Raw genomic sequence first — 6,972 nt, 5'->3', positions numbered from 1 at the left:
CCCGGTGGCTCAGCGGTAAAGAACCTGCCTGCTAATATAGAAGCCGCAAGTTCGGTCCCAGCATTGGGAAGATTCCCTGGAGAAAGAAATAGCAACCCACTCCAGTATTCCTGCCTGGAATATCCCATGAACAGAGGAGCCTGGGAGGCTGCAACTCACGGGGTCACAAAGATCGGACATGACTTAGCAACTGAGCTCAGATGAGCACGTAGAACTTAGAGGGTCTAGTGTAACTGAAACAGTCAAGAGAAAGAAAAGAACAGCACATGAAGCAATCACAATTTCCAAAACTTTGGAGGAAGAAAGTATTCATGATAATGCTGTTCAGTCACTCAGTCATGTCTGACTCTTTGCAGCTCCACAGACTGCAGCCCGCCAAGCTCCTCTGTCCATGGCATTTCCTAGGCAAGAACGCTGGAGAGGGTTGCCATTTCCTTCTCCAGGAGATCTTCCTGATCCAGGAATAGAACCCAGGTCTCCTGCATTGGCATGATAACACAGCACCAAAAAGTAAGGGTTGGTGGAAGAATTTGCCATGTCCCTAGAGCTGAAAATGGTCAGGAATGACTGAGAGCATTCAACCCTCACCTCATCTTCTCTACCTTCAGAGCTTAGACTGATTAAAGAGTGTTTCTTATTGCAAAGAAATCCTTAAATCCTTCTTGACCACCTGCAGTGTCAGAAGGACTGAATTAAATTACCTGCCCGGGCTCTTTTCAAGAGTGGGCAGAAGGATTTAGATGACCTTATAACAAGGTCCAGAGACCTCAGCTCTAAACTGGCAGCTGGGAATTTTGTGAGCTGAAAGTCTAAGCAAGCTCAGCAAGGTATGCTAGCAGCAGCTTTGAAGCAGAATCAAGACTAGTTGCTTTTAGCTAATGGAAATGACAGCCAGCTGCTAAATGAATTCAAGGAGCATTCATTTATGCATCAGATCAAAATATACAAAGTCACCTGCCCAGTAAGCCTTGCCTCTTACTGACCGCCCCCCAACTGGTTAGGGTTATGCACGTCCCCCAAATCGGTGCGGACCCAGCCCCGAGGAGCACCGCGTCCTGCGCCGTCCTCTCACCTCCACGTTCCTGATTGCCGCCAGACTGCATCACTTCCCCGTAACAGTCACGAAACAGTGCCTGAGAAATGTGAGCTAGCCCTTCACACTCTTACAGATTATGTAAACAAAGGCCCAAAGTAATTGAGGAAAAAAAAAATCCATCAAAGCAACCTCTATTAAACTACAAAATTATCTAGTAAAAGTAGCCATGAATTTTTAAAATTTGAAAAATCAATGTAACGAACTATAAAAACAAAGGAATGAACTATGATTATACACTGTGTGTAATGTATGTTGTGTTCAGTCGCTAACTGATGCCTGACTCTTAGCAATCCCAAGGACTGTAGCACACCAGGCTCCTTTGTCCTCCACTACCTCCATGAAATTGAGAGTTTGCTCAATTTCATGTCCATAGAGTCAGATGAGTCTAGTATATCCAAATGACATTAATAAAATGCCAAAGCAACTGCTGCATGAAGACAAGCCACAGCAGAGAGCCTCAGACTTCCGTGCACACCAACCACCAGGACGACCGCTGGATCATCGAAAAAGCGAGAGTTCCAGAAAAACACCTACTTCTGCTTTATTGACTACGCCAAAGCCTTTGACTGTGTGGATCACAACAAACTGGAAAATTCTTCAAGAGATGGGAATACCAGACCACCTGACCTGCCTCCTGAGAAATCTGTATGCAGGTCAGGAAACGACAGTTAGAACTGGACATGGAACAACAGACTGGTTCCAAATCGGGAAAGGAGTACATCAAGGCTGTATATTGTCACCCTGCTTATTTAACTTATATGCAGAGTACATCACGAGAAACGCTGGGCTGGATGAAGCACAAGCTGGAATCAAGATTGCTGGGAGAAAGATGACACAACCCTTACAACAGAAAGTGAAGAAGAACTAAAGAGCCTCTTGATGAAAGTGAAAGAGGAAAGTGAAAAACTTGGCTTAAAACTCAACATTCAGAAAACTAAGATCATGGCATCTGGTCCCATCACTTCATGGCAAATAGATGGAGAAACAGTGGAAACAGTGACAGGCTTTATTTTGGGGGCCTCCAAAATCACTGCAGATGGTGACTGCAGCCATGAAATTAAAAGATGCTTGCTCCTTGGAGGGAAAGTTATGACCAACCTAGACAGTATATTAAAAAGCAAAGACATTACTTTGCCAACAAAGGTCCATCTAGCCAAGGCTATGGTTTTTCCAGTAGTCATGTATGGATGTGAGAGTTGGACTATAAAGAAGGCCCAGGACTGAAGAATTGATGCTTTTGAACTGTGGTGTTGGAGAAGACTCTTGAAAGTTTCTTAGACAGCAAGGAGATCTAAAGGAAATCAGTTCTCAAAAGTCATTGGAAGGACTGATGCTGAAGCACCAATACTCTGGCCACCTGATGAGAAGAACTGACTCATTGGAAAAGACCCTGATGCTGGGAAAGATTGAAGGCGGGAGGAGAAGGGGACGACTGAGGATGACATGGTTGGATGGCATCACCGACTCAATGGACATGAGTTTGAGTAAACTCTGGGAGCTGGTGACAGACAGGGAGGCCTGGCGTGCTGCAGCCCATGGGGTCATAAAGAGTCGGACACGACTGAACTGAACTGAACCCACCAGGAAAACCTAACTATACACAGACTTCGAGGCTCCACCACCCAGAGTTTCTGACTCAGTAATTCTGGGCGGGGGTATGAGGTTTTGCTGATGCTGCAGGTCTGAGCACCACAACTTCAAACCCACTGAGTTCTGCTTTCAGGTTACCAATGTCTTTTTGACCTGGTGGATCATCGGCGTGTGGGTGATTAACACTGACGGAAGAAGCAGGTGAGTGACTCTGGGGAGATGAGACAGACATCTGGGATGAACGGGGCTGTGTCTTAACTCCCTTCCTTCCTTCCCCCACTTCTGTCCTCACAGGGAACTAGATTCATTTCCCAGGCATCTTTAAAGTTACCTCCCCTCCATCACAAAATTATTCTCAGTTGTCTCAGTATCTGATGCTCACGTCTGTCCATGGGACATGTATTTAGAGAAGCTATTTTTTTCAAATGTAGGTTTCATTACAATTTTGCATTCATAGAGACTCTAACCCTTTGCTGCTTTATCAGCGTCTTCAGCTCACTTCCAGGAGCCCTCGATGGCTAGCTGGTGTGGTCCCCTCTCATTAACTTCATATCTGGCAAAAATCCACATTTGAAAAACTTCATCAAATCAACCTGCACCTGTCAGTTCCATGTCTTCACCATCTGTTACTTCCCAGAAGTGGCAGTCTCATCTTTCCTGTGACATCAGACCATACCCTAAGAACCTTTTCAACATTCTCCTGAGTTTTCTTCCTCATTTGATGAGCATTTCCACCCCCCACCCTTGGTTAGAACAGTCAATGAAACAGTTTCGTTAACTTTTTGTTGCCATTTCCACCACAGTGAATGGCAGACTTGCTTGGGTCCATAGGTTTGTTAAGGCTTTTACCACATTTGACGTTCTTAAGTTACCTATAACTTCAAAAAAAAAAAAAAATTACCTATAACTTCTATTTTCTGGCTTAAAAAAAAAATCACTTTGGTAGACTTCCAAATTTTCATCACCTGCTTTCTCAGCTGCCTCGCTTTTTGTGGTGCCTCTCCACAAAGAATAACAGCATAAGGCACCAGCATTAAAGCATAAAACACCATTTGTGAGGAGAAGCAGCTGAACTTCGCTGAAATGACCAAGCTGGGCAGCGAGCCTCAGGCTCAATGCAAATTTAAGTTTCCAAAAAATTACGAATTACTATAGATAATGAGGTTTTAGAGGCCTCAGGAATAACTAGATCTCAAATCTGAGAATGCCTAAGATCCAGCATCCACTCTCAAAAGAATAAACAACACACTCACTGCCTCCTGGAGACACAAATTGTGACTTGTGTCAGAGGTGACGCACACTGCTGCGGGTGTGGAAATCAGAATGATGAAGCTAGACAGCTCCACAGCTCCAGCGGAGTCAGGTCCTCACTGTGCAAGGCTTTATTAGGAGTGCTGGAACATTCCAGTCAGGAATACACACACATAAGCAAATACTAAAATAAAAGTTCTAAAGTCCAGCATGAACAATGTTTGGATAACCCACAACATTATTCCTCTCTAAGACATAGTAAAAAAAACAAAACAAACACTATATTTCAGTTTCCTCTGTTTAGAAGAATAGACTTCAGCCAAGATGCCTTGACAGGTTTACAAAGAATAATGTCTACACAGCCACATGAAGACACAATGTGATTCAAAAATCTTTTCCACAATGGTTCTCTCTGAGCGATGGGGTCAGAGTTCACTTTTCATTTTATAATATATACTGACAATGTATAATTTGACTTTTATAAATAAAAACAAAGATTTCAAGAGCAAAACAATTTCCTAAAAACCGTATTTTCCACTCCTCTACTGTGTTAGATAACATTCATTTGACTTCCTACCCTTTTCTCTACAAGGCTGATTATGTCAAAGATGTTAAATCTAGATTCAGGAGTTCTGAAACTGTCCTTAAACAACAACAAACATCAGAAATGTCTAACACTCAGCCACATTCCAAACAAATGACCATTCCTCAACTTACAAGACATCTCTTTAAAAAATTACAAAATATCCCACAATTAGCCCATTTCTGTAATTTACTTATAGGAAACTTCAAGATATTTATTTTGAACTTTCTCAGAATTACACATACAATCTACTACATTTCCACTTAAATTTTTTCAATTATTATTTTAAGCACAGTTCTATCATGAAAAGTTTAAGAGAAAGGGGAATTAAAAACAAGAAAATAAGCATAATCCCAATTTCTCCATAGTATTATAAAGATTTTGGTGAATTTTTTCAGTTCTTGTTAAAATTTTGAATCACTTACATACTTATAACATGCACAGCATTTTATGTCCTGCTTTATTTAGCCTCCTCAATTTATATCATATACTCTCCCAAGTTCTCAGCCTTTTTGTCTAAAAGATTTGCAAGATACTCCATATACTAGTATTTGTTTACTCATTTTTTCATTATTGATGATTGTTTCTGAATTTTCATTCTATGAATTGCTAAATCAAAGTTCATGACTTGTATTTTTTTATGACTCCTAACCTCTCTTCAATTTTACTAATTCTTCCCAGCCAGCAACTCAAAACCAGCTATAAATCAAAACAAGCAGAGATAAGCGTTTATGCCTCTACTACTTTCACCAAAGAAATGAGTAACTTTTCTAGAAATCCTAAGGACGTGTGGGAAAAAAAACAGCCCACTAAGCCATGTTATTAATAAAAATGAACCCACATCCACTACCCACAATGAAAGCAGGTTTCACATTGTTGATACCTGTAGTTGTGTTTGACTAACACATGTGAAGTCACTACTTTTCAAAGAAAGGTTCAAAGAAAATTAACTTTAAAAAAAAAAAAAAACCTGTAATTTATGGGAAAAACACTTTTGTATTTGTACATAGACAAATACAGTAGCATTCTAATTTCACGTAGGCCTCCATACTGTTTTTCCTTTCTGCTCCCAACCCATAAAAGAACAGCTTTTCATCAAACAGGAAAAGTTAGAGGGAACCATTACTCTGTCATAAGTTACTCACTGAGTGTAACTTTAAAAAAGCAACAAAACCCTAGCAATGGGTAAAAAAAAAAGCGTTTCCAGATAACTACACTGAGAAGGAAATAGCTGTAATTGACTAGCATGAATTTTATCGTGCTTCCTATTGTAAAAGCTATTTATTAAGTCTTTCAGAGCTAAAATTCTGATTTAATTCCTTGGTAACCAAATAATTTATTCTTCTTAGTAATCCTTACTAATTCTTCTAATTTTCAAAGGGATCAGGAACCCGAGAACTTCAGTCATCCTGGGATTCTGAGTGCCTTCAACTAGCACACCCCTTGGCTTGGAGATCCCAGTGTAGCCCAGACACGTAGCACATAGTCTACTAGGGAGGGGTGGCTTTTTACAGCGTGAAGGTCCAAAGCCCAGCACAGTATACGGAATTACCTAAGGGCTCAACAAGCACCTGCTGCATAAACGAAATCACTCCAATGTTTGGGCAAAACAAAGCAGCCAGTTCTCAACATATACAGCAAATTACAAAAACTATACAATCAATAGCTATGTTTTTGGGGAAAACAGGATATGGGAGAGAAAACATGTGGTTCACAATCAATTTCTCAGGCTCTAGGAATCTTGTTAGGTTATAAAGGAAAACATCTGCCTGGAATTATCAGCCAACTATTTCAAGCTTCTTCTCCTAGAAACATAAGGGATTTTTTTTTTTTTTTTAAGGAAAAGAGATACAATCAATGGGCAAACGTGAGTCATTCAGCTGAATTCATTACTGTATATATACAGTTTTGAAAAAACTGTCTTATTTTCATCTAAAGTATGAGTATGATAATATAATGATTACATATATAAACGATAATATATAAAGAATATAAACGATTACATATATAAACGATAATATAATGATCACACATATAAACCTTCAAACAAAACAGTTCTGACAAAAGGATGAGTAACAGAGATCATACCAAGAAGAGAAAGAATCAGATTGGAGGGTAAATGAGGGCTTGTGTTTAAACAGGATTCACGTCCGTTTATCTGTCACTTTCAGTGTCCCTGAAAACTAGAGAGCAAAATCTGCCTCCAGAACCTGCTGATAATAGGAAAGAAGTGCTTGCTAGCTCATTTGCCAGACTATGAAGTGGTCAGAAGAAGAAGAACTCTCGAGAAACAGGAATTTCTAGGTACTATGGAATCTCGTACCAGAAATGCAAAAGTCAGCTCTTCCTTTTCACCATGGTTTATAGAAGCAATATATTATTGTAATGGATTTATTTACAATTGTATTGCAATTCCAGGTCATACTTTTCAATCTTGAGTTACCAAAGAGAA

General features: G+C 40.1%; 1 protein-coding gene across 2 annotated transcripts in view; it reads right to left on the bottom strand.

Annotated features, from left to right (window-relative positions):
* The window catches only part of PHLPP1 (PH domain and leucine rich repeat protein phosphatase 1), a 213,860-nt gene that overhangs the window by 119,131 nt on the left and 87,757 nt on the right, over positions 1–6,972 (bottom strand). The window lies entirely within an intron of this gene.

Source organism: Cervus elaphus, chromosome 27, assembly GCF_910594005.1.
Source record: "Cervus elaphus chromosome 27, mCerEla1.1, whole genome shotgun sequence".
NCBI lineage: Eukaryota > Metazoa > Chordata > Mammalia > Artiodactyla > Cervidae > Cervus > Cervus elaphus.
Note: the sequence above shows the minus strand (reverse complement) of the source record. Positions and strands in the feature narration are given on the sequence as shown.